A 19,115-nucleotide genomic window follows, 5' to 3' on the forward strand; every position below is an offset into this window, starting at 1 on the left:
ATCTGTTCGGCGTGCGTTGCCTTAAGATTGCCGCGAATAGTGACTGCCGCGGTGGTGACGTCATTCAGCCCCTAGTAAAAAGCGTGAAAAGTGCATAAAAAATGTGTGTTATTTGCCGAACTTGTGTGTTTTTTGTTAATTTTCATCCACTTGTGCGCGTGTGTTTGCTGAGGTCGTCCGTCCAATCCGAGATGTTACTTGGATCTCTTGGTTTGTGGGCCGGCTGCTGGCGGCGGTAGACTAACTGACTTACGAACTGTGGCTAGCAGCAGCATCCACATTGCACTTGTACGTAACCGTTATGCGGCACTGCATAGGTCATTGAGACCTTTCGGCTTGTTCGTCTGTGTCTCGTGCAGGCGGTAGGAGCGGTGCCGTTGTATTCGGAGAAAAGGTGCCTGACGTGTTGTCCGATATGATGGTCAGATTGGGATAGATAGATCTGATCTGGTCGGGTCAATGTCTCTTTTCCGTGCTGGCGTGGCTTTTCGCCGACATTGGGGCTCTTTCTATTGAAATCGGACGAAATCCGTCGTGGTGACCTCCACGTGGTGGAAAAAGCTGTTGATAATTGCTGTTTACAGAACAAAACTGAAATCTTAAGATGTGCATGGCTGTGACCCGCATACATAACCAGCCAGTGATGTTGAGCTAGAATCGCTTTTGAACTAGGGTGGGAGTGAAAAATGTCATCGCAAAAAGACCGTCCGCGAGTGAAAAAAATCAATTTACATAAGATGGAACTTATGACGTAGTGACTGACGCTTCAGCAAACAAAGACATCTATTTCAAGTTGGCGTGGACATAATGTCATATACCTGACAAAAATGTTTTGTTTTTAACATGTTAGGCCATTAAAGTGAAACATAATACATTAAAGCATAGCAACTTCATGACAGTGTAATGAGCATAAAAAGTTTATTAACACCAATAATTTGGTGCTGGACTTCGCACTTCAATTCCACAGCATTTTTAACACAAAACAAAGCAAATAAATTCAACAACAAAAAAATAAAATCAGAACGTTTAACAAGCTTAAAGGGCTAAAAAAACAACCTTGGACTCCTGCACATCAGCCCATCACCAAGTGAGACACATTACACATACCTCTGGCTTCTGTTAAGATTGGGTCAGGAAAAGCAAACATTTTGTCACTGTTTCTTACAAACTACCAATGCTTATTTCCATCAAAGTAGCCCAGCTATGCGTAACCTAAAGAGGCCTTACTTGTTGTATCTGTTGACAGCAGCACTTATGATACAAACATGATAAAGCTCATTTTTTTCTGGCTGGTTTCAACTTGCCTTCCTATTCAGTTTATTTGTGTATGCCTGTTGACATCAGACAAAGTTGACCACACAGATGAAGGCACATTAAATCACTTTGAACAAATTATTTTGATTGTCATGGTCAACCTCTGTTAAGGGTAATAATGAGTACGTTCCCCAAAACAATGACTCTCCTCCAAAAGTATCACGTTTAGATGACCATGACAGTATTGCTGCTTGCCTTTACCGAGCTGCAGCAAAGGCATCTATTTAGGCTTGTTTATTCATATTTAGCGACATATTTTGGTATGTTGGCTTCCAGGCTGGCCAGGCTAAATAGCCTGGTCTGACTATTTGCGTAATGCTGATATTTACCTCATATTATAATGGCTATGCAGCTTAGAGTATCCCAGTGTTAAAAATATAGTGTATATATGCAGTACAGTCATTTGCCAGTATGCAAACCATGACAACTATGGAAAACATCCGGTTCAAGCAGCCATGAAGGACCAACCAATTCAAGAAATTTGAGACAAATCATCAAGAATATGGAACAAAATAAGCCCATTGCATGCCTTGTGACATAATTTGTCTTATGACAAATATCGATGGATTAAAACAGAAAATGGCTAACTCTGGCCACAAATCGTGTGTTGAAAGCAGGTAAGGTAAGCAATTACTTGGTCCACAGGGGACTTACTGGCTTTTTCAGGGCACACTTCTTCCTGGTCCCCAAAACGAAAAGCCAGTACCACATTTTGCACAGTTTGCTGATAGACAGTCATCCCACTCACCCCCAAATATAAATATCAATCACGTCCAACAACCTAGGAGATTGAAATGCGAAACAAGTAAGATATGTGTGTGATGAACATTTTCGGAGGGCAGAATTTCGGCACCAAACACTTCTGTATTAGTGCGTCAGGTCTGTCCCAAGACTCTATATGGCAGCATGAGGATAGCGCTGTCAGGTAGCCTGGTAAGTTAGACACTTCAAAGGCTTGTGTTTATCATTATCGAGCACCGCCATGAGCCAAAAAATGGCTGACCGGGGGCTTAGCAGGGCAAAAGTGGCGGTAAAAATAAGTTCCGTGCTTCAAATTGTCTTCTTCATTCCCTGTGAATTGTTCACTCTTGGGTGCATATCAGATATGTTTGGGCGGCTGGCGAACTAATCCAATTTATGTGTAAATTACGTGCAAGTTTGCAGTTGGAGCATCTTGCAGAGAAATCGGCCAACATTTTAAGGAACAGGTAGTGCCTGTAAAGGCAATTGAAAAGGAAAGAAGATTAAAGTGGTATTACACTCATATGATACCAAGAAAAAGAAAAGTAGTTAAATAAATATAAAGACTGATACTTTTTAGGGAAAATTTGTGTTATCAGCTGATTTGCCTCAAAATTTGTTAAAATAAGTGCTCAAGTGGTAATATGCATCTTGGAAATGTTATTTAGAAGACATTTCTTGAATTAAACGACTCCTGCATTTTGGGAGTGATGCAATTTAATGGTCAGGTTTCTTCGGGTAAAAGAAATGCGTGGAGCAAAACTCTCTACCAGGCCTTGCTCATGTTTGCGCCAGGCTCTGCTTTCGTGATGTGGTGGTGAGCAAAAAACTGGGGGTGCGCGAAAACCTTGCATTCGGCACACTGCTGCCGATTGTGATGCATTTTGTAAACAAACCAAACTTGGTGCGTGCAAGCGGCTGGAATCGCTGGGGGGTCTTGGGCTTGAAGGTACCTGGCGCCCTTGCTCTGTGCATGCATAGACAAGATTCAGATGTAGGTGAGGCAGGACATAGCCATAGGTGTCCAGGTTCTGTGGAGCCTCGTTTATGCTTTATGGTTTCAAGTGAGCTCGGTTTTGGATGACATCTGAAAATCTCAGAAAGGGAAATATGGGTTCGGCATGCGCGATTAGACAATGTCAGGCAGGAGTACAAATTCACATAAAATATGGGGAAGAGGAGTGAAAAATTCATTCTCATAGGGTGCTGCTTTACACCCCAAGTCGGCAATTCTAGGACACTGCATGAACATGCATCTAAATCTTCGTTTTAAGAAGAGGTGTATTGAGAGAATACCGATCATTTAGAATCTGTCGAATTTAAGTAAGACTTCTGTCTTCGAAGAAGGGGCATCATATTGGCAACGTGCCAATTATTCAGTGTTCTCCAATTGAAACGCGCTGTTTTGTCAGACACTTGGTGCCTGATGAATGAATGGTGGCATTAGGCAGCCACTTGCGCATTTTTCGCCTGAACTCAAGTTATCAGTGGCATGGACGAATATAAAGAGGGCTGTAATCATCCAGCAGAAACACGGGACAACGGTTTCAGGGCATCACTTATCATATACTCTTGTCAAAGATAGTCAGCAGGATTCCGCCAGTCTCTTTCAGCGGAAGAATCTGATGCGACGTTTAACGCCGTGCCGGTGTTTTGGTTGCTACCTGGAAAGGAAAAATATCCAGGATTATATATATATATAGATATAGATATATATATATATATATATATATATATATATATATATATATAATATATATATATACGTCACGGTGTGTCCTATGCACATGCGTTTCAACTGTGATGTTGCTGGTTTATGAAACATGCCCATTTTAACATCAAATTTCGACCTCCACTTAAAGTTTTTTTTTTACATCCGCACACCCTACCAAAAAATGATTTTGGAACACTGCGGGGCGGCAACATCCCGGCTGTCGGTGCCGGTTGCCGGTGCTACCGCATGGTCATCTTTGGCCATGCCATCTTTCGCTTGCGATATCTTGTGCTACCTTTGTCATGGAATTCCCCGGCCTACGTTAATGGCATGCCCTGAAACCTGCAGGTAAATCGATGGCTTGAATTGTCATCACGGGCGCCGTAGCGATAGTCTTTTCTGTGGCTGGCGTGCCGCACAATATGTTCCCTTACACATATCAGCCAAATGTCCTCATCTCGCGCATGCCTGACGCTCCTTGCTGCCTTGCCTGCCTGCTACGTAAATCTCAGTTCATTGATAAGACAGTAGTAATAGCCTTATTCCTCGGATAACAGCCAGGGGAATGGAGATATAGATGCGCTGATATGTCGGCAACATATCTTTATCGAAACGAAAGGCAGAAGTGAAGCTGTGACGGCCCTGAAAAGTGAAGCTGTGACGGCCCTGAAAAGTGAATTGTGACGGCCCTGAAAAGTGAATTTACATCCACGACTTATGAAAATATCAGCTCCTGGGCTTTGGACTTACCACTTTGAGATCACAGACACACACTGCACGTGAATTGCATGTTAAAAATTGTGCTAAAATCATATGGTATGCATTCCTTCCATGGCGTTTTTCCTGCAGCGGTCACGCGATTTATGTACATCCACGTCTGCCGTTTGCGCAGTGCGAACGGTATTACCAACTCGCTTCCCCAATGGACCCGAAACTTCCCGTTTAAGCTAACTTATCTGAATGGCGACGGCAAACTTCTCTCGCCGACCGGTGTCATGGGGTGGTGCTGCGGATGCCTTTACGGCGGGCCGGCTTGACGACGACGGCGCCCGCTCCCCGGCTACCTGTCCCGTATCTGCGGTCTGGGCTGGCCTTCACCTGTGGCTCGGAGCTGGAGAGACGGTGGCTGCGGCCGCGGCTATCAGTATGGGGCCCAGGCTGCAGGATATTTGTTCTCATGACACTTCTTAAGCCTACTTCCCAGAGTTCTGCGATGGATGTCGCGTACTGCTGTAGACGACACGGGGCAGGAGAGGGACGGGGGAGGACGAACCGGGCACTCGTGGCGTCATTTGGTTTGAGCTGTGTGACGTTCAGTCGGAGCGGTTTTCCCAGAAAGAAAACGTAAACTTGGTGCGGGGCGGCGCCGTGACTGCCGAGGGGGAGGCAGCGTACCCGCCGAGGGGAGACGGCGTACCCGCCGAGGGGAGGCGGCGTACCCGCCGAGGGGAGGCGGCGTGCCCGCCGAGGGGAAGGCAGCGTATCCGCCGAGGGGAGGCGGCGTACCCGCCGAGGGGAGGCGGTGTGCCCGCCGATAGGAGGCAGCGTGCCCGCCGAGGGGATGCAGCGTGCCCGTCGAGGGGGAGGCAGCGTACCTGCCGAGGGGAGGCGGCGTACCCGCCGAGCGGAGGCGGTGCACCCGCCGAGCGGAGGCAGCGTACCTGCCGAGGGGAGGCAGCGTGATCGCCGTGGTGGAGGCAGCGTGGTCGCCGGGGTTGGAGGTGGTGTACCCGCCGGGGGGAGGCGGCGCACCCGCCAAGGGGAGGCATCGTTCGGTAATGGGACGCCCACTGTCTTCATCATCCATTGGGCTCGGCGAAGTGACGATTGGGCTGGTCACCATGCGTGCATTGTGACGTGGTACCCCGAGGCGCCGACACTCGCTGATCCCCTGCTCTGTGTTATTGAACTGTAAAGAGGAGGAGCCCGGGGCCAAGCTGGCCTCAGCAATATGCGTTCTTGTGTTGCAAGTAACTGGTCTTCGATTACCAAAAGGTACTGGTTAAATGATGTTATCAAACAATCGTTAATATATATTAGGACAGAACTCGACGTTTCATGGCAGCCCTCAGGGTCACGGGTGGCCCTCCCGTTGTTCGTGATATATACCAATGGTTTATTGATCACGTCGTTTAGCGAGTAAGCCCTGGTGTGCTTAAGGTCAGTTGTTTGCGGCGTACTAACTTAGAATGCTGAAAAACCAGTGGCTGAAAGTGAAAGTGCTTCTTGCGCACGTAAATGGGACTCAACGAAGCGGTGACGTGTTGCTGGAATAGGATGTGGGAGCTGTTACATGTCAGCTGTTGAGTACATTTACCAGGAACATTATGCACATAGATAAGACAGTAGTTAGAGCCTTATTCGTGGTAGAAAAACCAGGAAAATTGAGATGTAGATGCATTAATATTTCGGCGACATGCTTTTTTGGAAACGAATAGCAGAAGTAAATTATTATTTCAAGTAACGTAAAAAATTATTGATTCAATTTATTTCTGCAATTCGTTTTTATAAAGACAAGTTTCTGAAATATCAGCGCATCTCTATTTCCATTCTCCTGTTCTTTGTACGAGGAATAAGACTAGTACTACTGCTTTGTCTATGTGTTGTTACATGTATTTTAACACTTTCAGGAAGCTGTGTGGTGAAGAGAATGAGTGTGGTGTGTCGGATGAATAGGAGCAGTAGGTTGGAGCTGGGTGGAGGGAGCTGCGTTCATTGTACTTGAGATTGCAAGAATCCGTGGCGGAAGGCAGGGACAGGTATTAAGTAACGTTTTTGTGACTACGGGTAGGCGAGAGTGGGAGTCTTGAGCTCTGTGGCGTGTATCTCGTGCGTGGGGGGAGGGCGGCCTACGCAGGCTCGTTTTCGCGCTGGCCCGGGCAGGGCCGTTTCTCTCACCGCTGTGTGAGGAGTGGGCGACGGAGCTGGCTTCGGCTGCGGTCGGGGCTGTGTGCGGCGGGGTGGTCGTGCCGTGCCGCCACCCAGCCGGTGAGCCAGTGGCTGCGGCCGGTCGGCCGCGGCGCGCCGTCCGCTTCGTGCGACGACACCGCCGCCGGTCCGGCCGGTTTTTAGAGGCGGCCAACCGGCTCTGGCCTGCGCACGTGCTGGCCCGTTTACGGACTGGTCGGCGCCAGCTGACGGCTGTCGATCACGGCATCATCGTGGCCAGATGACATCAGCGCATCGCGGCGCGCCCGGCGTCGGCGGCGGTCAGCGCCAGCTTTCGCTGCGCTGTTTTTCCTGCGGCCGCCCCGGCCGCCGCCTACGGCTTCCGGCGGAAGCGACGGCCACCGCCGGGGCGGCCCGGCCGGTCCGCAGATGCGGCAGCAGCTGGGGGCCGGAGCCGGACTTGGAGCCGGGCGCGCACCGCGTCGGCGCGTGGTCCGGAGCCCCGGCGCCAGACGCCGCTTCAGTAACAGACTGGCGCGGCTCTGCGGTCGGCCGGCACCGGGAACGGCCGCGCCGGCGCCCGGCCAGCCGCGCCGCGCCGCCGCCGCCGGCCGCCGGCTCCTGAGCCGACGGCCGGCGGCCGGTTCGCGGCGCAGGTGCTGGCGGCGGCGCGGAGGGGCGGGGCGGCGTTGCGCCGTCTGCCGCCCAGCAACAGCAGGGCTGCGCCCCGCCGCGCGATCACGACCTTCGCCCCCCCCCCCTCCCCCGGCGGGCAGGGGCGGCGCGCCAGGAGGTCGGTAGCCAGGGTTGGAGATGGCACCCCACCCCGCTCGCGGGCCGGTGAAACACGACGGCCTGGCGCGGCTGCCGGCGGCGCTTGCTGGCGGGTGGCCACTGAAGCTGCCCTTTGGTGACCCTCGTGCACTTGAGCTGCTCTGGAGCGGCAAAAGTCGAGTGAGAAAGTATCCACGGACATTCGGTTATTGCACAGCGCCCGGGTCGGCCCCTAATGTGGCCGAATGACCTACGCCCGGAAGAAATTAGCAAACAAGGGATGTGGCGCAGCTTCACAGCAAAATAATCCAGCAGGAAGCCCGAATCTGCACGACCAGCTGCTGGCACGCAGTGGGCGCGCGGTTTCAGTCTCAGGCCTGTCGTAATCAGGGAGGGCATGTTTTTTATGGGTTGGGCGGGTGACGCAAGATTCGCTGCTGCTCTGTTGATGTAATCTCCGGTGTTGATAGTACAGACACTATTGGATAGCGCAGGTGGATAGCTCCCTGAGGTGTGTAGCTGGCTTAGGCCTCACAGGGAAGCGTCCTCTCAAATTAGGTGTATGCCTATGGCTCTCTGCCAGCCCTGGGACGACGCATGGGGCTTGCTTATGTAGACTGATGTCTGCTGGTTTGAATATTGTTTTTGCGTTGAAGGCTCGAGACAATATTTCAGGGTATTCTTAGGATAACCAAATACCACCCAGACCAGCTGTCCGCGATTCTCATTTATCTTGGTATCATTAGGTAGTTGTACGGTTACTGCTGTGGTCACATGAGCGATCGTTGTTATTGCATTGGGACTTTGCAGGACATGTATGAGCTCCACACCACGCTTGCACCACTAAGAGTGGCATGCCTTTTAACGTTGAGCACACCATGTTCTCGGAGGAGTTGGGCTTTGTTGATGCGGCGGTGGCAGTATTGGGGCCAGCCGTTCCTTCGGGACCCGCTAAGCCGTCCCAAAAGGTCACGCTGTCAATTTATGGCACCTTGACGGCGCCGAAGTAGGTAATAAAGACAGTGCCGACTGTTCGCCGTCGGGGTTTCGGGTGCGGGCTCGGCAGCCGGCGGGGCCGGCGGGCAGCATTCCTTGCGGGCTCAGATGTGTGGGCACGACAGTAGGGCGCCGACGTCGTCGTCGTGGTTCGTCGCCCGGCGCCTCCGCTCCCCGCCATTGGGGCCAGTTACCGGCGGGACTGACAGCAGCTCGCCTCCTCCCCGCCACCGCGCTGACGGCGGCCCGCGCCCTCTCCAGTCCGCTGCCCGCGTCGGTCTGCAGGCCGCCAGACGGCGGCGCGGGGCGGCCAGCGCCGGTCCTCGTGCCGGGAGGCTGCGTGTCTGCCGGCGTGCCGTGCGCCGCTCCCTCTGCTGGCGGCACTGCCGTGTAACGTCGCCTTCTCCGCCGGCCGCCAGGTGGTTCCATGGCCACCTAACCGGGACGCGAGGCCGAGAAGTTGATGCTGGAGAAGGGCAAGAACGGCAGCTTCCTGGTGCGGGAGTCGCTGAGCAAGCCTGGGCGACTACGTCCTGTCCGTGAGAACTGATGAGCGGATCACGCACGTCATGATACGCTGTCAGGTGAGAGACAAGACCCAGGTGGGGTAGGGCTTTGAACGGTGCTGCCTCGCTTTGAACGCAACGCAGGTAAACACGGTATTGGAGCTGGTTGAGTTTTGCGAGGAGACCGACTCGAGCGTGCTCTGACGCGTCCGCGTATCAACCCATCCATCGTATTCTGGCGCAGCCCCCGTGTCCGGAGACACGCAGGAAACTTCACAAAATGTGGAGCGTTGCGCTGCCAAAAGTGGATAGCCTGTCTTCTGTGTGGTTATCTTCAGACGGAGTGTAATGACGAGCCTTCGATGGCAGTCGCTGGTGCGTGGTGCAGCGCCGACTGCGGAGTGCGTCGGGCGGCGCGTGGTGCCAGTGAGGCTGCAGCCGCCCGCCAGCGGCGTGCGCTGACGCGTGTGACGCCCCCCTAGGACGGCAAAGTACGACGTGGGCGGCGGCACGCGCTTCGACAGCCTGGCCGAACTGGTGGACAACTACAAGCGGAACCCGATGGTGGAGACGACCGGCACCGTGGTACACCTGAAGATGCCCTTCAACGCCACGCGCATCAACGCCAGCGGCATCGACAACCGCGTCAGGGAGCTACAGGTCAAGGTCATCTCCCGTCAGCGCTGTCGCCTGACATCGGCCTGGGCTGGCGGGGCGCATTTGTTACAGTGTGACGCCTACTCGCATTCATGGCATCGCGCCCCGCATTCGTCTCCTGTCACGGCGCTCTGACGTGTTCGTCTCACGGCGCTGGCGGGGTCCCGCATTCTTCCACGGCCGCTGGCGACGGCTCGCATCAGTCTCCCGTCGCCGGGGCACGTCGCGTTCATCTGTCGTCCTCGATCCGTGTCTCGGCCGTCCCCCGTCGAGGGGCGTGACGGGCCGCGCCGGACGCCGCCCGGTGACTCGGCCACCGTCGTGTGACGAGCCGCGCCGGACGCCGCCCGGTGACCCTCGGCCACCGCTCTGTGACGAGCCGCACCGGACGCTGCCCGTTGACCCTCGGTCAACGCTGTGCAACGAGCCGCACCGGACGCCGCCCGTTGACCCTCGGCCACCGCTGTGTGACGAGCCGCACCGGACGCCGCCCGTTGACCCTCGGCCACCGCTGTGTGACGAGCCGCACCGGACGCTGGTCGGTGACCCTCGGCCACCGCCGTGTGACGAGCCGCACCAGACGCTGATCGGTGACCCTCGGCCACCGCTGTGTGACGAGCCGCACGGACGCCGCCCGGTGACCCTCGGCCACCGCTGCGTGACGAGCCACACCGGACGCTGGTCGGTGACCCTCGGCCACCGCTGTGTGACGAGCCGCCCCGGACGCTGGTCGGTGACCCCCGGCCACCGCTGTGTGACGAGCCGCGCCAGACGCCGCCCGGTGACCCTCGGCCACCGCTGTGTGACGAGCCGCACCGGACGCCGCCTGGTGACCCTCGGCCACCGCTGTTTGACGAGCCGCACCGGATGCCGCCCGGTGACCCTTGGCCACCGCTGTGTGACGAGCCGCACGGGACGCCGCCCGGTGACCCCCGGCGACCGCTGTGTGACGAGCCGCACCGGACGCCGCCCGGTGACCCTCGGCCACCGCTGTGTGACGAGCCGCCCCGGACGCCGCTCGGTGACCCTCGGCCACCGCTGTGTGACGAGCCGCACCGGACGCCGCCCGGTGACCCTCGGCCACCGCTGTGTGACGAGCCGCCCCGGACGCCGCCCGGTGACCCTTGGCCACCGCTGTGTGACGAGCCGCACCGGACGCCGCCCGGTGACCCTCGGCCACCGCTGTGTGACGAGCCGCCCCGGACGCCGCCCGGTGACCCTTGGCCACCGCTGTGTGACGAGCCGCACCGCGCCCGGTGACCCTTGGCCACCGCTGTGGACGAGCCGCCCGGACGCCGCCCGTGTGACCCTCGGCCACCGCTGTGTGACGAGCCGCACCGGACGCCGCCCGTGACCCTTGGCCACCGCTGTGTACGAGCCGCACGGGACGCCGCCCGGTGACTCTCGGCCACCGCTGTGTGACGAGCCGCCCCACGCCACGCCCGTGACCCTCGGCCACCGCTGTGGTGACGAGAGCCCCCGGACGCCGCCCGGTGACCCTTGGCCACCGCTGTGTGGACGACCGCCCGCACCGGACGCCCGCCCGGTGACTCTCGGCCCCGCTGTCCGCAGAAGGAGCGGACCGACCAACGGCAACACCGCCGGCTTCTGGGAGGAGTTCGAGTCGCTGCAGCGCAGGAGTGCAAGCACTGTACTCGCGCAAGGAGGGCCAACGGCCGGAGAGCCGCAACAAGAACCGATATAAGACATCTTGCCGTTTGACCACACGCGCGTCATCCTGGCTGGACCGGGACGGGCTGGGACCGGGCGCCGATTACATCAACGCAAACTACATCACGGTGAGTGGAGTGATCAGCTGCAGGACGGCGGGCTGTGGAGCTGTGGCTGCGGAACGGTCGGCGCTGTCCCGACCAACCGGCGTGATGTCTCTCGTGTTGTGCCTGTCGTCATCTCGGCCGGATGTCTTCTGAGCGGATCGTCGGTGGCTGATCCGGAAACGCCGCGGGATCTCATCATTTCGAGCGTGGGCGGTGTGCTGTCACGAGCGCCACTGACGCACGCGCGTTTGCGTGCTGAGGTTTTCAGGTTGTCCGCCGCTCTCCACACATGTTTGTTTCTTTCAGGTTCAGTGTTCCCGGCAGTGTCTTGACTTGTAAACCTCTGGCCGCATCAGCCTCGCACGTCATGCCATGTTCCAGAGGCATTATCTGACCTAGGCCGCATATCCCTTCTGCTTGTCGGGCTCGGTTGGATGACTGGAGTATCGCGTAGTCGCGTTGCGGTTGTTGTCATGTCACAAACTACAGACTTTGCCTTTCAACACTGGGCAGAGATCTAGTTTCCCGGTTGCACACCTTAGGTGGTGCTCGTGCGTGTGATGGTTATGTGCCGGCCTTCGTGCTGCAAAATGCCGACTGGATCAGCGCCGCGGATCTGCTAGCTTCGAGCCGGCCTGCGGGCTCGTTGCTAGGAGTGCCTCGCCAGCGCCTGTTTTAATTCATGCATTTTATCGCGCTTTACCCGCCCGTGCCCACCCGTGGCGGACCGTCTCCCTCCGCTTGGGGACGGAGCTCATCGGACCCTGCTTTGTGCCGGGGCTGTTTGTCTTGTGGGGTGGTGCGCTCGCGGCCGGCCGTTGGCCGCTGTGGGCACGCCGGGTCGACCCCTTTGGCCGCCGACCACTCACCTGGCGCTCATGTGTCCGCCGCAGCCGAGAGACACGCTGGCGGCGAGGGCCCCCCAGACGTACATCGCCACCCCGGCTGTCTGCCCACCACCGTGGGGAGGCCTCTGGTGGATCTGGCAGGAGAACTCGCGCGTCATCGTCATGACCACCAAGGAGATCGAGCGTGCAGCAGGGTGAGTGGCGAGAGGAGAGAGAGAGAGAGAGAGAGAGAGAGGAGATAGAGAGAGAGAGAAGAGAGGAGAGAAGAGAGAGAGAGAGAGAGAGATGAGAGAGAGAGATGAGAGAGAGAGAGAGAGAGAGAGAGAAGAGAGAGAGAGAGAGAGAGAGAGAGAGAGAGGAGAGAGAGAGAGAGAGAGAGAGAGAGAGAGAGAGAGAGAGAGAGAGAGAGAGAGAGAGAGAGAGAGAGAGAAGAGAGAGAGAGAGAGAGGAGAGATAGAGAGAGAGAGAGAGAGAGAGAGAGAGAGAGGAGAGAGGGGGGGGGGGGGCGCCTCCGGTGTAGACGCTGGGCCGGATCTCCGGCGCTGCCTGCGGTATTCGCGCTAGCGGGAGTCGGCAATGTAGAATACTCCCGCTTGTCACTTCTCGTCCTCTCATTTCATTGAGTACGTGCGCCAACCAATGTAAAGAGCGCTGGAGACTGGTCTCAAGATTCCCGTTAACAATTGCTTTGAGACGGTTCTTGGAAGGTGTATAAACAGCTCAAATGAGCGGCACCATCATAGCTTTTACGTGTCGTAAGCTCTGCACAATTGTACCACGAACGCGGCTCAAGTTGCGCCAAAGCTCCGTATCGATCCTTTGCAACTAGTAACGACCTGTCAGAATGCAGGGTATGTCAGAGCTGGAAGCCATTTCGAGATATTATGACCGCAAAGTAAGTTGTCCGTTTGGACCACGCCCTGCCGCTGATCGGCCTAGCACCCTCCTGATCTGGCCTGGTGTGGGTAGTGTGACGGTGTCGGCTGCTGCCGTAGTGCCGGACCCTGATCCGGCACGGGGCGTGTCTGGTGGTGGCGCTTGGTCTGACGGCGTCGGCTGCTGCCGTAGTGCCGGACCCTGATACGGTACCGGGCGTGTCTGGCGGTGGCGCTTGGTCTGACGGCGTCGGCTGTCGCCGTAGTGCCGGACCCTGATCCGGTGCCGGGCGTGTCTGGCGGTGGCGCTTGGTCTGACGGCGTCGGCTGCCGCCGTAGTGCCGGACCCTGATCCGGTACCGGGCGTGTCTGGCGGGGACACCTGGTATGACGGTTTCGGCTGCTGCCGTAGTGCTGGACGCTATTCCGGCGCCTGGTGTGTCTGAGGGTGACGCCTGGTGTCTGGCCGCAGGGCAAGTGCGCGCGGTACTGGCCCGAGGAGGACGAGGAGAAGACGTACGGCAGCGTGACGGTGACCAACCTGTCCGAGTCCACCAACGTCGACTACACACTGCGCGCCTTCTCCGTCAAAAAGAAGGGGGCCAACGAGGAACGAAAAATCTATCATTACCACTTCACCGTGAGTATGGCGGGGTGTCTTCTGGAGAGCTGGACGCGAACGCGGCACTCATAGCGAGATCACAGAACGCCTCCGTCGTACGTGCATGGACCGCACTTTCGTGTCTACGGGGGTTAATGACGCATTGAGTCTATGCTTTTATGAAGGGATTTTTTAGTCCATATGATGGCGGCATACACGTTTTTACATGAGCCTCACCCGTCCCGTGGCGTCTTTACGTCATCCGTAGCCCTCTTGTTGGACGGTCGCCGCGGGGAGACGGCGTGCTGCGTGACGAGGGCCGTCACACTGCAGTGCAGGGCCAGCCGGAGAGGCGTCAGTCTGGTCACATTGTCCAGTGCGTGGGGCCGGCTGTTGGCCGGAGCGAGCGTTGGACTGCGCCCGCTTGTGCGGCGTCCATCAGCTGTCACCCCTGTAGGCTCTGTGGGCTGACTGGCGAGCGGGACCGCTCTGGCCGCCGCGCCCCGGCCGCCGCCTGCACTGGCGATACGAAACGCCACTCTTCGTCTCCTGCGGCGGACACGGCCCTCTTAGCGGAGGCGGCGCCGACGGCCGCTCCTCTGACGCGTTCGCTGGCGGCAGGCGTGGCCCGACCACGGCGTGCCGTCCGACCCGGGCTGCGTGCTCAACTTTCTGCACGACGTGAACTCGCAGCAGGAGGGCATCGCCGGCGCCGGCCCCATCGTCGTGCACTGCTCGGCCGGCATCGGTCGCACCGGCACCTTCATCGTGATCGACATGATCCTCAGCCAGATCGACCGGCAAGGTGGGCGCGCTGCTGCGGCGCCGGCCGCGCGGCAGCGGCGGCGCTGTGAGCGGAGCCCCGGACCGGCCGACTCGAGGGGTTTGTGGGGCGGATGTGACGTACGAGGCGGCGTCGGCGTGCGTGGAATACAGCCGGGAGATGGCAGCGTTGCAGGCAGTAGTCAGTTATTCTAAATCGCAATACCGCGCCTTCGCGAGTGGGCGGGCAGCGGTGCGTTTGCCAATGTCAGTCGTGTAACCAATCATGCACATCTCGAGGGGAATGTTCCGCATTTGAAGATATTGAAGCAAGCGTCAGATATGATGAAGTAAGCTCATTTGAAGCTCGCGGTTTCCGTCTAAGTGGAAAAGACTGCTCTGGACAGCACAGTATTTATCCAGTAATTGTGCTTCTTACCACGGCATTGTTTGATTGCGTCATAGAACGTTTGCATGACGTTAGAGGTGCCGCTAAACTGGCCGTGCAAAATTGCCACCCTAGCACTCACTTGTGGTACTTGAACTTGCCAAGGGGTGGCAGTGGCGGCGATGGGTGTGTTTGCTGAAGTAAATATAGCTATGTGTTCGTGTTTTGGCCCCTTCTCGTGGTGCTGCAGATTTGTTTGGGAGCTTAAGCAGTTTGTTCGTATTCACATATTTGGCTATCACGCCATTGTATGTAACTCGGTTTCAAGTCCAATTTCTGTCATGTGAGCACCCATCTGCAACTTCTTGTGTGAGGTAGCACAAAACGTGACTCATTTTTGGGTCTTGCGCTGCCCGCACGGCATAGATCGAGAGCCAATTGAAGTCCGTTATGTATGGGTACCGTGCGCACGAACGCCAGACGTGAACGACCTGACGATTATAGCCATATTGACCTTGAACGCCGCATGTTCAATGGGGTGGCAGTATTTGAGCGACGTTTGTGTGGCGTGATGTCGGCAGGCCTGGACACGGAGATCGACATCCAGAGGACCATCCAGCAGGTGCGCTCCCAGCGCTCGGGCATGGTGCAGACCGAGGCCCAGTACAAGTTCGTCTACCTGGCCGTGCAGCATTATATTGAGACGCTGCAGCTGAAGCTTCAGGCGGAACAGGTGAGCCGGACGGACGGGACGGGGAACAGAGACGCTGGGCGCCCGCTCTTCACGTGTCTTCTGACCCGATTGCCACCATGGCACCATGTGTTTGCCTCAGCTTGGTCACCGTGACACAGTCGTAATAGGTGGGCTTGTGTACGTCGGTCACGGTGGCGTGGCTCCCCTTTGATTTTTTTTCTCTGCGGATGTGGTGACAAATTATTTTGGTCGCGGCCGACATATTGTGTCGTCAGCTGCTCAACCCGCGGCTGCTGGCGTTCTGTGCGGTCGTGCTCCAGAGCCACACTCATAAATAGTGGTGACACGGCATACTGCCGAGCATGTGAGAATACGTTACCCATATTGCCATGGGAGTGTAGTGCATGTGGGAAGTTTGTTACCCCGGTATGTTGGGACGGAGGATGACCTGACTGACTGGCCCACCTCTGTGCTGCTGGTGTAGCCTGCCCCGGGCCGCCTGTAGCCAGCTGGCTTGGTCTGACCGCTGCCCGACATGCAACTTGACCCTGGTTGCCTGTCCGGCTGACCGAACTTGACCTGACCCCTCCCTCCCCCAGGTGAGCCAGAAGATGGGCCGCGAGTACACCAACATCCGGTACTCGACGGAGTCGGCAGGCGCGCCGACTGACTCGAAGGAGGCCAAGGCGTTGTCGCGCTCCACCATGTCGCTGCCGACCAGTCCGTCACCTGTGCCGAGCGTGCCGCTCTCGGCGGCGCCCGAGCGGCATATGGCCAGCCGTGCCGTCTCCGAAAACCAGCTGACCAGGTACGGCCCGGCCGCCGCTGTGGCGGCGCACGACCGACCACCACATAATCCTGGCCCAGAGTCTGCACGGTCCGCTGTTGTGATAGGTCAGGCGTCATGCGTGTGGAAGAATCTGTGTTAGGGACTGTGTTCGGAGCCGGGCGAGTCGCTGACGTGCGCTGAGTGTTCTCTTCGTGTTCGGCCGTTGTGTGGGCGTGCCGTATCGTCGCGGGCCCGCGGCTGGGCGGGGCGCTAACGGCGTGCGGCACCGCGCGCAGGTCGCCGGAGCTGACCGACTTCCCGCGCCAGATCTACGCCAACGTGCCGCTGGCGGGCAAGGAGCGCGCCGCGGCGGCGGCCGCCGCCGGGCCGCCGCCGTTCGCCGCGCCCCGGCCGCCCAAGTCCTGATGGCCGGCCGCCCGTCCGGCTCTCTGTGATATCTGCTGACGCTCTCGGCCCCGGCCCCCGGCTCCTCCTCTCCTGTCCTCCCGCGCCGCGGCGGCGGCCTCATGTCTTTCTAACGGAGCGGCGCGCGGCGGTTTTGTTAGTTCAGTCGGCGTCTGTCGAGTATTGTCGTTATTCTGTGATATAGTGTCCCGGCAGAGGGTGGCCGTTCGGCCGGCCCCGTTTGATTTTGTTTGGGCGGCGGTGGCCCGTCTCGGCGGGGTTCGTCAGCCGCTCCTGTGACGTCCGACGGGCGCTCCGTTGGCGTCTCGGCCGCCCTGCCGATATCTGCTTGCAGGGCGGTGTGTTCGGTTTTTAAAGGAATTTCACCTTGCCTGTGGTAGGACAATCCGGCTCTGCGTTCGATAAGCCAAAGGAGGTGAAATGTGTTTGTTGCGCCGTCGCCCGTCTTGCGAGGTAGCCGTGCGCGGCCGTGTCTTCCGGCTGCCCGGGCGGCGCAGAAGACTGCACAACTGCGCTCCCGCGCGCGCGCGCGTGCGCCTGGTCCAGCGGCAGCGGCAGCCCGGTCCCCTCCCCATCCCCGTTCCCGTCCCCATTCCCTCCCGCCCCCCCCCCCCCCCCCCCTCCCATCCCCCTTCTTCCCCCGCCGTCCCTGGCCCAGGTAGACAAGGAATAGCGATTATTTTGTTTATTTTACAGAACTCGTGAAGGCGTGACGCGATTACTGGACTATTGTAATTGTCTAGCGCTGTGAGATGTGTAAAGGAAGACTGATTTCTTTTTTACTCAGTCATATATTCGCAGCTGATGGTCCGCTAAAATATATTTGGAACGACGTGCTAACGCGAACTTTGTGTGCGTGCTAAGTGAACAATCATGATTGATTTGCAACAAATCAATTCGTACTCTTGCTCCATGCATCAGTACCGTTTGACACTGCCTGAATGTGGTAATACACCTCCTGTCGTGCACATGCGAGGACAGGGTCGGCTGTTGCTGCGTATTTGGCACCTAGCTGCCACCTCCTTACCCCACGTGGGCAGTTGCTGGTGGCGGCGCGCAGGACAGCTCGCGATGGTCTTGGACTGTTCGGTAACAGCGTCACACCCCGTCCGCCCAGCTTTGGGCTGTCGTCTGACGCGGTGCCGCCGGCAGCTGTTGATGCAAGCGTGTCTGGTCACGCGGCAGCTGGCCCGAGCCGCTGGGGTCCGCGTAGCGCTGGTGCCGCCGCCAGCACGAACGCACGTCGCCCGGGTGCCGGCACCGTCTGTTCGGTACTGCTGATTTGGTCATTTGCCGCCAGAGGCGCTGCCTGCCGTCTGCGCCCGGTGGAAACCCATGCTGCTGTGGGTCAACCAGATGCCGGAATGCGATGCATCGTAGTTCAGTGAAGTGAAGTTGTGTATTTACGAAAAATTCAACGTGTGATCCGAGACGGTTCACACAGAACGGGAGCAAGCGGACACGCTTTGGTATGCCACGCCGATCATACAAAAAAATAAAATTCACTTTAGAGCGTGAAGCGGTACGTCTCGATGCGTCACAAGTAACTAATCTAAAAATATTCATAATGGCACTCTGTTCATGTTTTTATGGTCATACAGGAATGTTCCATCTCTGTCCTTGGGACTACTGGACATAGGAGAGTGCGCGCGTAGCTCCAAGCCTGTATGCCACGGCGACTGCCGCGATTCTCGGGAGTTAGCAGCGACAGCTCAAGGATGAATTCGGCCCAACTCCCCGACGTCGGTTCGGGACAGTCAGTGCACCAGCTACAGCAGTCACCGTGAAAAGAACAGTCGGCATGGAAACTGGACGGGGGACGAGGTGGAGCACTGCGGCCATGGGCGAACTCGGGTGTCCTGGGTATGACGAATCCCAGCAGTATGCTGCAGCACCATGTAAATATCGAGTGCTAAGAGTGCTGATGGATAATGGATGCATATCCATGCGGTCAGCACACGAGCTGTACGACGCCTGTTGAGTTACCAATGCAGACATGTATGGAAGAGGTTTGCCCTGATCCAGTAGCACCGTAGGAAAATGATGTGGCACAGCCGTGATTGTAGCATGTGCTGTAGTGGGGGGTCGAAATGTTAGGCCGTGTTAAGGCGGTGCTGCCGACAGTTCGTAGCTACCTCTGTGGCCGCTTGTGCTGCTATCAACGAAGGGTCCGCCGTTACGTAACGCCGGACTTGCGGCCAGCTAATAAGAGTAGGCGCCACCTCACGTCTGATCTACGTGGAAACGGCAACCAACTGCAAAGCCTGTGTCACATACGCAGGATTAGCTTGTACATATGATGTATTGTTTGCTCAGTTTGCTCATCATAATATCCTCTGTTAGCTGTGCACCCAGCTTCGATTACCGGAGGATGTGCTATGGC

General features: G+C 57.2%; 1 pseudogene; it reads left to right on the plus strand.

Moving 5' to 3' along the window:
- LOC119097182 (tyrosine-protein phosphatase corkscrew-like) overlaps positions 1–17,322 on the plus strand; it is a 19,086-nt pseudogene extending 1,764 nt beyond the window's left edge.
- Positions 17,323–19,115: the final 1,793 nt, after the last annotated feature.

Source organism: Pollicipes pollicipes, unplaced genomic scaffold (assembly GCF_011947565.3).
Source record: "Pollicipes pollicipes isolate AB1234 unplaced genomic scaffold, Ppol_2.1 Scaffold_4295;HRSCAF=5057_pilon_pilon_pilon, whole genome shotgun sequence".
Taxonomy (NCBI): domain Eukaryota; kingdom Metazoa; phylum Arthropoda; class Thecostraca; order Pollicipedomorpha; family Pollicipedidae; genus Pollicipes; species Pollicipes pollicipes.